The sequence below is a fragment of the Musca autumnalis genome, unplaced genomic scaffold (genome assembly GCF_047663935.1).
Source record: "Musca autumnalis isolate F117 unplaced genomic scaffold, ASM4766393v1 scaffold_2, whole genome shotgun sequence".
In the NCBI taxonomy this organism is placed as follows: domain Eukaryota; kingdom Metazoa; phylum Arthropoda; class Insecta; order Diptera; family Muscidae; genus Musca; species Musca autumnalis.
Window position 1 is genome coordinate 30,652,556 of NW_027411755.1, and position 17,136 is coordinate 30,669,691.

General features: G+C 26.5%; 2 long non-coding RNA genes across 2 annotated transcripts in view; both read right to left on the minus strand.

Annotated features, from left to right (window-relative positions):
* The window catches only part of LOC141393851 (uncharacterized), a 394,506-nt gene that overhangs the window by 343,226 nt on the left and 34,144 nt on the right, over positions 1–17,136 (minus strand). The window lies entirely within an intron of this gene.
* On the minus strand, positions 2,643–3,127 carry LOC141392687 (uncharacterized). Its single transcript, XR_012409857.1, has 2 exons — positions 2,967–3,127; positions 2,643–2,911 (listed from the first exon to the last, which is right to left on the minus strand). It is a non-coding gene; the product is annotated as an uncharacterized lncRNA (long non-coding RNA).

A 17,136-nucleotide genomic window follows, 5' to 3' on the forward strand; every position in this document is an offset into this window, starting at 1 on the left:
ACTGAGCTTGATGGGAATTTTTGTTTAAATGTGTGAATATAAAAGGCATCCTAACTTTTCAAATAGATGAAAAGAAATAAAAATAATTCCATGAATCCGCCTCATTTCCTTTTTTCGGACTAACAATATTTTAAATAAACGGTTACTCCAGTAATGATTAAAATATTAATTATTCCCCCAAAAAGTAGGCTAAACTATTTATCTTTCTTGGACCACTTTAACCAATAATCAATTTATAATTTAATTTCAACTAATCGATGTAATTCATACTGAACTTACGGTCAATAAGTTTCCAATATAGCCATGCGTTTTCTAAACTTTTTGCGGAACTTTTTCTCTAAGACCCTTGAAGTTCGGAAGTCTTTTTAACATCTTACTTTTGAAGACAGATTTTCCTTCTAAACCACTTTTATATTATAGTGTCCTCTATATTTCAAATTAAGCATTAGGCTAAAGAGCTAATGTTAGAGCCTACTTTTGGGCAGGTAACATCTATGGCTTGGAAAATCACTTAAAATAAAACAAAACTAGTCCATTTTAAGGACTAACCTATCTATCTTTCTATAGAATTGTTCATTAGCATATTTTTTCACCTAATTAAATGTATAACTAACTCAACAAAAACTACAACTATTTATTTAAAATTGCCATGCAACTGAAAATAATTTTCTAGCGCTCTACAATTTCATTATTTAATGTCGATTTCAAAGTATTCCATCACAGTATAGAATCCGTCTTCGTAATAACTACATCATGAAATTCGTATTATTCTTCACCATATCCTTGGCATATATGATGACCCTTCTCCTTAACAATCCTGCAGAGGCCGTAAGAAAATTAAATATATATTCTTCAACGGAGTACTTCCAAATTCTTTAATATTTTGTTTTAGATTACAACAGAAAGGAGTGAAAACATCGACTACGGTGTACGCAAAGAAGGAAAATGCAACTAATATTTTTGTTATACAAAAATTGTGAAAGATCCAATGAAAAATCGATCGGGATTTGGATACAAACAAACAGAGAGAGAGAGATAGAGAGCTGAAACTTTTGAATATTCTGCTTACGTTTTTCCATGTTCAACAACATTATTTACTTTTGAGTGTATGCTAAGATTTGGTTTAGACTTACCTGAAAAGACAAAAAGGGAAAAATAAAATATAAAATTTTATTTATCAATATTTATTTTTTATTATATTGATAAAAAAGTGCTATATTAGGCCCTCATATGGAATATTACTGGAAGAATACCGAAAAATAAAAGCCCTAGACTTAATCTAAAACTCGAAAATTTGCATTGAGTTACAACCTTCTCTCCCTCTAGCAACAATCACTGGATGTGAGTTTCTTCACCGACATATGGTATTTGTCCTAGGTATGGTGAATATTCTAAACGACAAATGGTTTGTGTCTGGGATTATAAACTTTGAAGTTGGCAACTATTGCATATTTACCCCACAAATATTTTATCCAGCCCCCTATTCAGTAACTTTTTAACAACTTTACTCATTGTTTATTTTACAACAATTCCATTTGTTTGTTTTGTAGTTGTTACAATGACAAAAGAAATTTTAACAACTTTTCAATCGATAAAAGTTACAGAATAGGTCTACAGGTCAAGGCTCAACCCAACGTGGATTTTTTTAAAGAATATTTTTTCAAGCCTCCAAATAAAACGTGGATTTTTTAAAGAATATTTTTCAAGCCTCCAAATAAAACGTGGATTTTTTAAAGAATATTTTTTCAAGCCTCCAAATAAAACGTGGATTTTTTAAAGAATATTTTTTCAAGCCTCCAAATAAAACGTGGATTTTTTAAAGAATATTTTTTCAAGCCTCCAAATAAAACGTGGATTTTTTAAAGAATATTTTTTCAAGCCTCCAAATAAAAAGTAGATTTTTTGAAGAATATTTTTTCAAGCCTCCAAATAAAACGTGAATTTTTTAAAGACAATTTTTTAAGCCTCCAAATAAAACGTGGATTTTTCAAAGCAATTTGTTAAGCCTCCAAATAAAACGTTGATTTTTTAAAGAATATTTTTAAAGCCTCCAAATAAAACGTGGATTTTTTAAAGAATATTTTTTCAAGCCTCCAAATAAAACGTGAATTTTTTAAAGACAATTTTTTAAGCCTCCAAATAAAACGTGGATTTTTCAAAGCAATTTGTTAAGCCTCCAAATAAAACGTTGATTTTTTAAAGAATATTTTTAAAGCCTCCAAATAAAACGTGGATTTTTCAAAGACAATTTGTTAAGCCTCCAAATAAAACGTTGATTTTTTAAAGAATATTTTTAAAGCCTCCAAATAAAATGTGGATTTTTAAAGAATATTTTTAAAGCCTCCAAATAAAACGTGGACTTTTTAAAGACAAATTTTTAAGCCTCCAAATAAAACGTGGATTTTTTTAAGGAATATTTTTTAAGCCTCCTAATAAAACGTGATTTTCTTAAAGAATATTTTTTAGCCTCCAAATAAAACGTGGATTTTTTTAAAGAATATTTTTTAGCCTCCAAATAAAACGTGGATTTTTTAAAGAATAATTTTTGAGCCCCCAAATAAAACGTGGATTTTTTAAAGAATAATTTTAAGCCCTCCAAATAAAACGTGGATTTTTTAAAGAATAATTTTAAGCCCTCCAAATAAAATGTGAATTTTTTAAAGTATATTTTTAAGCCTCCAAATAAAACATGGATTTTTAAAGAATATGTTTAAGCCTCCTAATAAAACTTGAATTTTTTTAGAGAATATTTGTTTAATTTTACACGTCCATATCTGCATTTGTTTGTGTAGAAACAAAACGCATCCTTCAATCCTCTCCTTAACTAATAATTGCGTGCTCTTCTCCAGTACTCGGCACCACCAACAGTACGTGGATCTCTTGACATTGGTGGTACATTGAATCGTACTTTCTGAAATCATAAATAAATTCCATAATGAATGAAGAGTTTGCTGTACAATTCTAACCTTTTGCTGTGATCGTGTAAAAGCGAATACAGTAGACGATGCTAAGGCCATCAATAGACCTATACAGATGCAAATTGTTGAAAAATCCATTTATTTTATCAAGCGCTAAACAATGACTTTTTAATGACTGCTAAAACTTTAATGACCGGGAGAGTTTTAAATTCTTATTGTGAATTTTCAAAAAATAAAATGTGAAATTTTAAATATTTATTTGTACGTGTTTGAGAATGTTTTTCATGGGGGCAGATTTCATGCATGCTGTACCTTCATAGTTCAATAATCAATTATGGTGGGGGGTCTGGTAGGGGCTGGGTAATGTAGCCTGACTGGAAATCTGTTTAGCTCATCACATAAAAAAACGATCACATGTCTGGTTATGGCAAAACTTTTTGAACACGAATTAGTTCATCAGATCTGATATTCAAACTGAAGCAGCTGGTCTCTCATTAGGAACGCCTTAATTGGCTATTAAACTAATTATGAAAGATTTCAAAATTTACATTTACATCGGTCTCTTGTTGGCAACAATGCTCAGCGGTGGTTTGGCAATAGTAAATAACCCAAACTTATCCTCTTGTTGTGTTTTTTATAATATTTTGTTCTTTTAATTTTTTTAGAATTTTGGATTTTTTGGATCTAAATCACCAAAAATTGCACCAAGACCACCAAGACCACTATTACTATATAGCGGCATAAATAAGTCAAATCGGGCTCCAATCAGAAACTATTATTGAGTCATGAATGGAAACTTTAAAATGTGACAGCAAATTAATTAAACAAAATATAAAAAAAACAGGTTTGTAGAGTTCTTTGTGTCCTCTAAAAATACATTTAAAAGCCCACGTTTAAAGTCTTGTTTGGGTACTCCAAACTATTATTAAAAATCCACGTTTAAAGTCTTGTTTTAAAAATCCACATTAAAGTCTTCTTTGGAAGCTCTAAAAATACTTTTAAAAATCCACGTTCAAAGTCTTGTTTGGTTGCCCAAAAATACTTTTAAAAATCCACGTTTAAAGTCTTGTTTGGAAGCTCTAAAAATACTTTTAAAATTCCACGTTTAAAGTCTTGTTTGGAAGCTCTAAAAATACTTTTAAAAATCCACGTTTAAAGTCTTGTTTGGGTACTCCAAAAATACTTTTAAAAATCCACGTTACATGCCTTCTTAGGATCCTCTAAAAATACTTTTAAAGGCTTCATTGAGTCCTCTGAAAGTACTTTTAAAAATACACGTTTAAAGGATTCATTGGGTCCTCTAAAAATCTACATTTAAAGGCTGCATTGGGTCCTCTAAAATAATTTCAAGGCTGAAACAATCGTGGATTTTATATAAAATTGTTGTTCAAGCTTCAAACAAATCGTGGACTTTTTAAAGAAAATTTTTGTCAAGCCTCAGACAAAGCGTGGATTTTTTAAAGATATTTTTTCAAGTCTCAAACAAATTTTGCATTTTCAAACAAAAATTGTTCAAGCCTCAAGCAAATCGACGATTTTTTAAAAATATTTTTCAAGCCTCAATCAAATCGTGGATTTTTTAAAAATAATTTGCAAGCCTCAAACAAATCGTGGATTTTTTGAAGAATAGTTTTTAAAGCTTCAAACAAATCGTGGATTTTTTAGAGAGCGTTTTTTTCAAGTCTTAAACAAATCGTGGATTTTTTTAAAGAATATTTATTCAAGCCCCAAACAAATCATGGATTTTTTAAAGAATATTTCTTCAAGCCTCAAACAAATTGTGGATTTTGTAAAGAGTTTTTTTCAAGCCTCAAACAAATCGTGGATTTTTTAAATAATATATCTTGAAGCCCCAAACAAATCGTGGATTTTTTAAAGAATATTTTTTCAAACCCCAAAAAAACGTCGATTTTTTAACAAATATTTTTCAAGGATCAAACGAATCGTGGGTTTTTTAAAGAATATTTTTTTAAGCCCTAAACAAGTCGTGGATTTTTTAAAGAATATTTTTTCAAGCCCCAAACAAGTCGTGGATTTTTTAAAGAATATTTTTAAGCCCCAAACAAGTCGTGGATTTGTTTAAAGAATATTTTTTCAAGCCCCAAACAAGTCGTGGATTTTTTAAAGAATATTTTTCCAAGCCCCAAACAAGTCGTGGATTTTTTAAAGAATATTTTTAAAGCCTCAAATAAATCGTGGATTTTTTAAAGAATATTTTTAAAGCCTCAAATAAATCGTAGATTTTTTAAAGAATATTTTTTCAAGTTTCAAACAAATCGTGGATTTTTTAAAGAATATTTTTGTCAAGCCTCAATCAAATCGTGGATTTTGTAAAGAATATTTTTTTAAGCCCCAAACAAATCGTGGATTTTTTAAAGAATATTTGTTCAGGAATATGTTTTCAAGCCTCAAACAAATCGTGGATTTTTTAAAGAATATTTGTTCAGGAATATGTTTTCAAGCCTCAAACAAATCGTGGATTTTTTAAAGAATATTTGTTCAGGAATATGTTTTCAAGCCTCAAACAAATCGTGGATTTTTTAAAGAATATTTGTTCAGGAATATGTTTTCAAGCCTCAAACAAATCGTGGATTTTTTAAAGAATATTTGTTCAGGAATATGTTTTCAAGCCTCAAACAAATCGTGGATTTTTTAAAGAATATTTGTTCAGGAATATGTTTTCAAGCCTCAAACAAATCGTGGATTTTTTAAAGAATATTTGTTCAGGAATATGTTTTCAAGCCTCAAACAAATCGTGGATTTTTTAAAGAATATTTGTTCAGGAATATGTTTTCAAGCCTCAAACAAATCGTGGATTTTTTAAAGAATATTTGTTCAGGAATATGTTTTCAAGCCTCAAACAAATCGTGGATTTTTTAAAGAATATTTGTTCAGGAATATGTTTTCAAGCCTCAAACAAATCGTGGATTTTTTAAAGAATATTTTTTCAAGCCCCAAACAAGTCGTGGAATTTTTAAAGAATATTTTTTCAAACCCCAAACAAGTCGTGGATTTTTTTAAGTATATTTTTTCAAGCCCCAAACAAGTCGTGGATTTTTTAAAGAATATTTTTTCAAGCCCCAAACAAGTCGTGGATTTTTTAAAGAATATTTTTTCAAGCCCCAAACAAGTCGTGGATTTTTTAAAGAATATTTTTTCAAGCCCAAACAAGTCGTGGATTTTTTAAAGAATATTTTTTCAAGCCCCAAACAAATCGTGGATTTTTTAAAGAATATTTTTTCAAGCCCCAAACAAATCGTGGATTTTTTAAAGAATATTTTTTCAAGCCTCAAACAAATCGTGGATTTTTTAAAGAATATTTTTTCAAGCCCCAAACAAATCGTGGATTTTTTAAAGAATATTTTTTCAAGCCTCAAACAAATCGTGGATTTTTTAAAGAATATTTTTTCAAGCCTCAAACAAATCGTGGATTTTTTAAAGAATATTTTTTCAAGCCTCAAACAAATCGTGGATTTTTTTTAGGAACATTTTTGCCAAGCCTCAAACAAGTCGTGGATTTTTTAAATAATATTTTTTCAAGGCCCAAACAAGTCGTGGATTTTTCAAATAATATTTTTTCAAGCCCCAAACAAGTCGTGGATTTTTTAAAGAATATTTTTCCAAGCCCCAAACAAGTCGTGGATTTTTTAAATAATATTTTTTCAAGCCCCAAACAAGTCGTGGATTTTTTAAATAATATTTTTCCAAGCCCCAAACAAGTCGTGGATTTTTTAAATAATATTTTTTCAAGCCCCAAACAAGTCGTGGATTTTTCAAATAATATTTTTTCAAGCCCCAAACAAGTCGTGGATTTTTTAAATAATATTTTTTCAAGCCCCAAACAAGTCGTGGATTTTTCAAATAATATTTTTTCAAGCCCCAAACAAGTCGTGGATTTTTTAAATAATATTTTTTCAAGCCCCAAACAAGTCGTGGATTTTTTAAATAATATTTTTTCAAGCCCCAAACAAGTCGTGGATTTTTTAAATAATATTTTTTCAAGCCCCAAACAAGTCGTGGATTTTTTAAATAATATTTTTTCAAGCCCCAAACAAGTCGTGGATTTTTTAAATAATATTTTTTCAAGCCCCAAACAAGTCGTGGATTTTTTAAATAATATTTTTTCAAGCCCCAAACAAGTCGTGGATTTTTTAAATAATATTTTTTCAAGCCCCAAACAAGTCGTGGATTTTTCAAATAATATTTTTTCAAGCCCCAAACAAGTCGTGGATTTTTTAAATAATATTTTTTCAAGGCCCAAACAAGTCGTGGATTTTTCAAATAATATTTTTTCAAGCCCCAAACAAGTCGTGGATTTTTTAAATAATATTTTTTCAAGCCCCAAACAAGTCGTGGATTTTTTAAATAATATTTTTTCAAGCCCCAAACAAGTCGTGGATTTTTTAAATAATATTTTTTCAAGCCCCAAACAAGTCGTGGATTTTTTAAATAATATTTTTTCAAGCCCCAAACAAGTCGTGGATTTTTCAAATAATATTTTTTCAAGCCCCAAACAAGTCGTGGATTTTTTAAATAATATTTTTTCAAGCCCCAAACAAGTCGTGGATTTTTTAAATAATATTTTTTCAAGCCCCAAACAAGTCGTGGATTTTTTAAATAATATTTTTTCAAGCCCCAAACAAGTCGTGGATTTTTTAAATAATATTTTTTCAAGCCCCAAACAAGTCGTGGATTTTTCAAATAATATTTTTTCAAGCCCCAAACAAGTCGTGGATTTTTTAAATAATATTTTTTCAAGGCCCAAACAAGTCGTGGATTTTTCAAATAATATTTTTTCAAGCCCCAAACAAGTCGTGGATTTTTTAAATAATATTTTTTCAAACCCCAAACAAGTCGTGGATTTTTTAAATAATATTTTTTCAAGCCCCAAACAAGTCGTGGATTTTTTAAATAATATTTTTTCAAGCCCCAAACAAGTCGTGGATTTTTCAAATAATATTTTTTCAAACCCCAAACAAGTCGTGGATTTTTTAAATAATATTTTTTCAAGCCCCAAACAAGTCGTGGATTTTTTAAATAATATTTTTTCAAGGCCCAAACAAGTCGTGGATTTTTCAAATAATATTTTTTCAAGCCCCAAACAAGTCGTGGATTTTTTAAATAATATTTTTTCAAGCCCCAAACAAGTCGTGGATTTTTTAAATAATATTTTTTCAAGCCCCAAACAAGTCGTGGATTTTTTAAATAATATTTTTTCAAGGCCCAAACAAGTCGTGGATTTTTCAAATAATATTTTTTCAAGCCCCAAACAAGTCGTGGATTTTTTAAATAATATTTTTTCAAGCCCCAAACAAGTCGTGGATTTTTTAAATAATATTTTTTCAAGCCCCAAACAAGTCGTGGATTTTTTAAATAATATTTTTTCAAGCCCCAAACAAGTCGTGGATTTTTTAAATAATATTTTTTCAAGCCCCAAACAAGTCGTGGATTTTTCAAATAATATTTTTTCAAGCCCCAAACAAGTCGTGGATTTTTTAAATAATATTTTTTCAAGGCCCAAACAAGTCGTGGATTTTTCAAATAATATTTTTTCAAGCCCCAAACAAGTCGTGGATTTTTTAAATAATATTTTTTCAAGCCCCAAACAAGTCGTGGATTTTTTAAATAATATTTTTTCAAGCCCCAAACAAGTCGTGGATTTTTTAAATAATATTTTTTCAAGCCCCAAACAAGTCGTGGATTTTTTAAATAATATTTTTTCAAGCCCCAAACAAGTCGTGGATTTTTCAAATAATATTTTTTCAAGCCCCAAACAAGTCGTGGATTTTTTAAATAATATTTTTTCAAGGCCCAAACAAGTCGTGGATTTTTCAAATAATATTTTTTCAAGCCCCAAACAAGTCGTGGATTTTTTAAATAATATTTTTTCAAGCCCCAAACAAGTCGTGGATTTTTTAAATAATATTTTTTCAAGCCCCAAACAAGTCGTGGATTTTTCAAATAATATTTTTTCAAGCCCCAAACAAGTCGTGGATTTTTTAAATAATATTTTTTCAAGGCCCAAACAAGTCGTGGATTTTTCAAATAATATTTTTTCAAGCCCCAAACAAGTCGTGGATTTTTTAAATAATATTTTTTCAAGCCCCAAACAAGTCGTGGATTTTTTAAATAATATTTTTTCAAGCCCCAAACAAGTCGTGGATTTTTCAAATAATATTTTTTCAAGCCCCAAACAAGTCGTGGATTTTTTAAATAATATTTTTTCAAGGCCCAAACAAGTCGTGGATTTTTCAAATAATATTTTTTCAAGCCCCAAACAAGTCGTGGATTTTTTAAATAATATTTTTTCAAGCCCCAAACAAGTCGTGGATTTTTTAAATAATATTTTTTCAAGCCCCAAACAAGTCGTGGATTTTTTAAATAATATTTTTTCAAGCCCCAAACAAGTCGTGGATTTTTTAAATAATATTTTTTCAAGCCCCAAACAAGTCGTGGATTTTTTAAATAATATTTTTTCAAGGCCCAAACAAGTCGTGGATTTTTAAAGAGCTTTTTTCAAATCTTAAGCAAATGGTGGATTTTTTAAAGAATATGTTTTCAAGTCTCAAACAAATCGTGGATTTTTAAAGAACATTTTTTCAAGCCCCAAACAAATCGTGGATTTTTAAAGAACATTTTTTCAAGCCCCAAACAAATCGTGGATTTTTAAAGAACATTTTTTCAAGCCCCAAACAAATCGTGGATTTTTAAAGAGCTTTTTTCAAATCTTAAGCAAATGGTGGATTTTTTAAAGAATATGTTTTCAAGTCTCAAACAAATCGTGGATTTTTTAAAGAATATTTTTTTAAAGCTTCAAACAAATTGGGGATTTTTTAAAGAATATTTTTTCAAGTCTCAAACAAATCGTGGATTTTTTAAAGCCTCACAAAAATCGTGGATTTTTTAAAGAATATTTTTTCAAGCCTCAAACAAATCGTGGATTTTTTAAAGCCTCACAAAAATCGTGGATTTTTTAAAGAATATTTTTTCAAGCCTCAAACAAATCGTGGATTTTTTAAAGCCTCACAAAAATCGTGGATTTTTTAAAGAATATTTTTTCAAGCCTCAAACAAATCGTGGATTTTTTAAGAATATTTTTTTAAAGCCTCACACAAATCGTGGATATTTTAAAGAATATTTTTTCAAGCCTCAAACAAATCGTGGATTTTTTAAAGAATATTTTTTCAAGCCTTAAACAAATCGTGGATTTTTCAAAGAATATTTTTCAAGCCTCAAACAAATCGTGGATTTTTTAAAGAATATTTTTTCAAGCCTCAAACAAATCGTGGATTTTTTAAAGAATATTTTTTCAAGCCCCTAACAAATCGTGGATTTTTAAAGAATATTTTTTCAAGCCCCAAACAAATCGTGGATTTTTAAAGAGCTTTTTTCAAATCTTAAGCAAATGGTGGATTTTTTAAAGAATATGTTTTCAAGTCTCAAACAAATCGTGGATTTTTAAAGAACATTTTTTCAAGCCCCAAACAAATCGTGGATTTTTAAAGAACATTTTTTCAAGCCCCAAACAAATCGTGGATTTTTAAAGAGCTTTTTTCAAATCTTAAGCAAATGGTGGATTTTTTAAAGAATATGTTTTCAAGTCTCAAACAAATCGTGGATTTTTAAAGAGCTTTTTTCAAATCTTAAGCAAATGGTGGATTTTTTAAAGAATATGTTTTCAAGTCTCAAACAAATCGTGGATTTTTAAAGAACATTTTTTCAAGCCCCAAACAAATCGTGGATTTTTAAAGAGCTTTTTTCAAATCTTAAGCAAATGGTGGATTTTTTAAAGAATATGTTTTCAAGTCTCAAACAAAACGTGGATTTTTTAAAAAGCTTTTTTTCAAATCGCGGATTTTTTAAAGAATATTTTTCAAGCCTCAAACAAATTTTGGATTTTTTAAAGAATATTTTTTCAAGCCTCAAACAAATTTTGGATTTTTTAAAGAATATTTTTTCAAGCCTCAAAAAAATCGTGGATGTTTTAAAGAATATTTTTTTCAAACAAAATCGTGGATTTTTTAAAGAATATTTTTTCAAGCCTCAAATAAATCGTTGATTTTTAAAGAAAAATGTTTCGAGCCTCAAACAAATCGTGGATTTTTAAAGAAAAATGTTTCAAGCCTCAAACAAATCGTGGATTTTTAAAGAATATTTTTCAAGCCTAGTTTAAGTTTTTCATTCTGTCTGTAGCATATGGAAATATTCGTTGAAAGCCCTATAAAGTGCATATTTTCTTGTTCAGCATAAAATTCTAAGTAGATACAAAGATGTCCGCCCGTCTGTCTGTTTAAACGAAGATAAAACTCGAAATGTTTAAGAGAGAACTTTACAATTTGGTAGAGAAGTTTATATTACTATTGACAAAGGGTTTTATTGTGGTAAAGGCTATGACATTGTCAGCCCCGTCCAACTATAGCCCTTTCTTACTTGTTTTTAATTTAATTTCTTGAGTGTTGTATACCAAGGTTATTAGTACTCGCAGGATTATTAGAAATAAAAATTGTCCAACCACAAGTATTTAGAATATTGAATATTTTTATGGTCATGGCATTTTCATACTATTTGTATGTTTTAATTATTTTTAAAACAAATATTCACCACAACCAGATAACCATAAATATGTTGAGTGTTGTTGTTGATGTTTGACCGCAACATTATTAGAATTGAAATAATTTCCTATAAAAGCCCCTGCCTTGTCAGTGTAAGAAGTTGAAAGTATTCTTCAGAAGTTAATTTCCAACGTCACACTTTGAATCGGAAAAATGAAATTCTTCAGTATTTTTATTTGTATGAGCCTCCTAGTGGCGATGATTTTGAGTGCAGTTGAAGCTGGCATTCCAATTTACAAGGAGAGTAAGGTATGTATAGAGAAAATTGTTAATACTTCATAATAGGTCACAGAATATTTTATACAATTAAATTCCGATTTGTTTTGCCACTCGCCTTTCCAATTTCAAAACATTCCCTCCCCGGCGAAAGACTGAATTTTTAAGGCCTAAAGCTCTCCTAAGAAATTACATTGCTTTGACTTCCTTTTCTAATGCTTCTAAAATCGTTTATTTTACTTCTTTCCATTTGGTCATCATTACCTACTTTCCTTGTCTAAAATTCTAATCTTACATGGAAACACCGCGTGACACATTCCTTGTGACCTTCCACCCTTTTAAAGTCTACCTACATTGATTAATTTTAATTTTATTTATTTCAATTTATTTCCGATTTCCATTTTAGACTGTGCGATTTAATGTACCCGATTCGCCAACAACTCGCAGAACACCCAGTCCAACACGCCGGTCGCCCAGTCCAACCCGACCACCATCACCACCACAGCGACCAACACGACCACGTAGTCCTCAACCACTGCTTTAATCCCAATTCATTAAGTCATTAAGTCGGATTATCGCTTGTCAATGTGTATCCTTATAATAAAGTTTTCATAAGAAAAAAAAGCATAAAGAAAACACAACAACAAAGGGTGTTTAATAAAGAGTGAATAAAATTTCGTTTTAGATTTGGGGGTAAAATGTTAGATACTATGGCCATATAAAAAACCCTACGTTAAAAAATATTCTTTAAAAAATCCACGATTAATGAAAAAATATTCTTTAAAAAATCCACGATTAATGAAAAAATATTCTTTAAAAAATCCACGATTAATGAAAAAATATTCTTTAAAAAATCCACGATTAATGAAAAAATATTCTTTAAAAAATCCACGATTAATGAAAAAATATTCTTTAAAAAATCCACGATTAATGAAAAAATATTCTTTAAAAAATCCACGATTAATGAAAAAATATTCTTTAAAAAATCCACGATTAATGAAAAAATATTCTTTAAAAAATCCACGATTAATGAAAAAATATTCTTTAAAAAATCCACGATTAATGAAAAAATATTCTTTAAAAAATCCACGATTAATGAAAAAATATTCTTTAAAAAATCCACGATTAATGAAAAAATATTCTTTAAAAAATCCACGATTAATGAAAAAATATTCTTTAAAAAATCCACGATTAATGAAAAAATATTCTTTAAAAAATCCACGATTAATGAAAAAATATTCTTTAAAAAATCCACGATTAATGAAAAAATATTCTTTAAAAAATCCACGATTAATGAAAAAATATTCTTTAAAAAATCCACGATTAATGAAAAAATATTCTTTAAAAAATCCACGATTAATGAAAAAATATTCTTTAAAAAATCCACGATTAATGAAAAAATATTCTTTAAAAAATCCACGATTAATGAAAAAATATTCTTTAAAAAATCCACGATTAATGAAAAAATATTCTTTAAAAAATCCACGATTAATGAAAAAATATTCTTTAAAAAATCCACGATTAATGAAAAAATATTCTTTAAAAAATCCACGATTAATGAAAAAATATTCTTTAAAAAATCCACGATTAATGAAAAAATATTCTTTAAAAAATCCACGATTAATGAAAAAATATTCTTTAAAAAATCCACGATTAATGAAAAAATATTCTTTAAAAAATCCACGATTAATGAAAAAATATTCTTTAAAAAATCCACGATTAATGAAAAAATATTCTTTAAAAAACCCACGATTAATGAAAAAATATTCTTTAAAAAATCCACGATTAATGAAAAAATATTCTTTAAAAAATCCACGATTAATGAAAAAATATTCTTTAAAAAATCCACGATTAATGAAAAAATATTCTTTAAAAAATCCACGATTAATGAAAAAATATTCTTTAAAAAATCCACGATTAATGAAAAAATATTCTTTAAAAGATCCACGATTAATGAAAAAATATTCTTTAAAAAATCCACAATTAATGAAAAAATATTCTTTAAAAAATCCACGATTAATGAAAAAATATTCTTTAAAAGATCCACGATTAATGAAAAAATATTCTTTAAAAAATCCACGATTAATGAAAAATATTCTTTAAAAAATCCACGATTAATGAAAAAATATTCTTTAAAAAATCCACGATTAATGAAAAAATATTCTTTAAAAAATCCACGATTAATGAAAAAATATTCTTTAAAAAATCCACGATTAATGAAAAAATATTCTTTAAAAAATCCACGATTAATGAAAAAATATTCTTTAAAAAATCCACGATTAATGAAAAAATATTCTTTAAAAAATCCACGATTAATGAAAAAATATTCTTTAAAAAATCCACGATTAATGAAAAAATATTCTTTAAAAAATCCACGATTAATGAAAAAATATTCTTTAAAAAATCCACGATTAATGAAAAAATATTCTTTAAAAAATCCACGATTAATGAAAAAATATTCTTTAAAAAATCCACGATTAATGAAAAAATATTCTTTAAAAAATCCACGATTAATGAAAAAATATTCTTTAAAAAATCCACGATTAATGAAAAAATATTCTTTAAAAAATCCACGATTAATGAAAAAATATTCTTTAAAAAATCCACGATTAATGAAAAAATATTCTTTAAAAAATCCACGATTAATGAAAAAATATTCTTTAAAAAATCCACGATTAATGAAAAAATATTCTTTAAAAAATCCACGATTAATGAAAAAATATTCTTTAAAAAATCCACGATTAATGAAAAAATATTCTTTAAAAAATCCACGATTAATGAAAAAATATTCTTTAAAAAATCCACGATTAATGAAAAAATATTCTTTAAAAAATCCACGATTAATGAAAAAATATTCTTTAAAAAATCCACGATTAATGAAAAAATATTCTTTAAAAAATCCACGATTAATGAAAAAATATTCTTTAAAAAATCCACGATTAATGAAAAAATATTCTTTAAAAAATCCACGATTAATGAAAAAATATTCTTTAAAAAATCCACGATTAATGAAAAAATATTCTTTAAAAAATCCACGATTAATGAAAAAATATTCTTTAAAAAATCCACGATTAATGAAAAAATATTCTTTAAAAAATCCACGATTAATGAAAAAATATTCTTTAAAAAATCCACGATTAATGAAAAAATATTCTTTAAAAAATCCACGATTAATGAAAAAATATTCTTTAAAAAATCCACGATTAATGAAAAAATATTCTTTAAAAAATCCACGATTAATGAAAAAATATTCTTTAAAAATCCACGATTAATGAAAAAATATTCTTTAAAAAATCCACGATTAATGAAAAAATATTCTTTAAAAAATCCACGATTAATGAAAAAATATTCTTTAAAAAATTCACGATTAATGAAAAAATATTCTTTAAAAAATCCACGATTAATGAAAAATATTCTTTAAAAAATCCACGTTATGAAAAATATTCTTTAAAAATCACGTTAATGAAAAATATTCTTAAAAAATCCACGATTAATGAAAAAATATTCTTTAAAAATCAAAAATCCACGATTAATGAAAAAATATTCTTTAAAAAATCCACGATTAATGAAAAAATATTCTTTAAAAAATCCACGATTAATGAAAAAATATTCTTTAAAAAATCCACGATTAATGAAAAAATATTCTTTAAAAAAATCCACGATTAATGAAAAAATATTCTTTAAAAAATCCACGATTAATGAAAAAATATTCTTTAAAAAATCCACGATTAATGAAAAAATATTCTTTAAAAAATCCACGATTAATGAAAAAATATTCTTTAAAAAATCCACGATTAATGAAAAAATATTCTTTAAAAAATCCACGATTAATGAAAAAATATTCTTTAAAAAATCCACGATTAATGAAAAAATATTCTTTAAAAAATCCACGATTAATGAAAAAATATTCTTTAAAAAATCCACGATTAATGAAAAAATATTCTTTAAAAAATCCACGATTAATGAAAAAATATTCTTTAAAAAATCCACGATTAATGAAAAAATATTCTTTAAAAAATCCACGATTAATGAAAAAATATTCTTTAAAAAATCCACGATTAATGAAAAAATATTCTTTAAAAAATCCACGATTAATGAAAAAATATTCTTTAAAAAATCCACGATTAATGAAAAAATATTCTTTAAAAAATCCACGATTAATGAAAAAATATTCTTTAAAAAATCCACGATTAATGAAAAAATATTCTTTAAAAAATCCACGATTAATGAAAAAATATTCTTTAAAAAATCCACGATTAATGAAAAAATATTCTTTAAAAATCCACGATTAATGAAAAAATATTCTTTAAAAAATCCACGATTAATGAAAAAATATTCTTTAAAAAATCCACGATTAATGAAAAAATATTCTTTAAAGAATCCACGATTAATGAAAAAATATTCTTTAAAAAATCCACGATTAATGAAAAAATATTCTTTAAAAAATCCACGATTAATGAAAAAATATTCTTTAAAAAATCCACGATTAATGAAAAAATATTCTTTAAAAAATCCACGATTAATGAAAAAATATTCTTTAAAAAATCCACGATTAATGAAAAAATATTCTTTAAAAAATCCACGATTAATGAAAAAATATTCTTTAAAAAATCCACGATTAATGAAAAAATATTCTTTAAAAAATCCACGATTAATGAAAAAATATTCTTTAAAAATCCACGATTAATGAAAAAATATTCTTTAAAAAATCCACGATTAATGAAAAAATATTCTTTAAAAAATCCACGATTAATGAAAAAATATTCTTTAAAAAATCCACGATTAATGAAAAAATATTCTTTAAAAAATCCACGATTAATGAAAAAATATTCTTTAAAAAATCCACGATTAATGAAAAAATATTCTTTAAAAAATCCACGATTAATGAAAAAATATTCTTTAAAAAATCCACGATTAATGAAAAAATATTCTTTAAAAAATCCACGATTAATGAAAAAATATTCTTTAAAAAATCCACGATTAATGAAAAAATATTCTTTAAAAAATCCACGATTAATGAAAAAATATTCTTTAAAAAATCCACGATTAATGAAAAAATATTCTTTAAAAAATCCACGATTAATGAAAAAATATTCTTTAAAAAATCCACGATTAATGAAAAAATATTCTTTAAAAAATCCACGATTAATGAAAAAATATTCTTTAAAAAATCCACGATTAATGAAAAAATATTCTTTAAAAAATCCACGATTAATGAAAAAATATTCTTTAAAAAATCCACGATTAATGAAAAAATATTCTTTAAAAAATCCACGATTAATGAAAAAATATTCTTTAAAAAATCCACGATTAATGAAAAAATATTCTTTAAAAAATCCACGATTAATGAAAAAATATTCTTTAAAAAATCCACGATTAATGAAAAAATA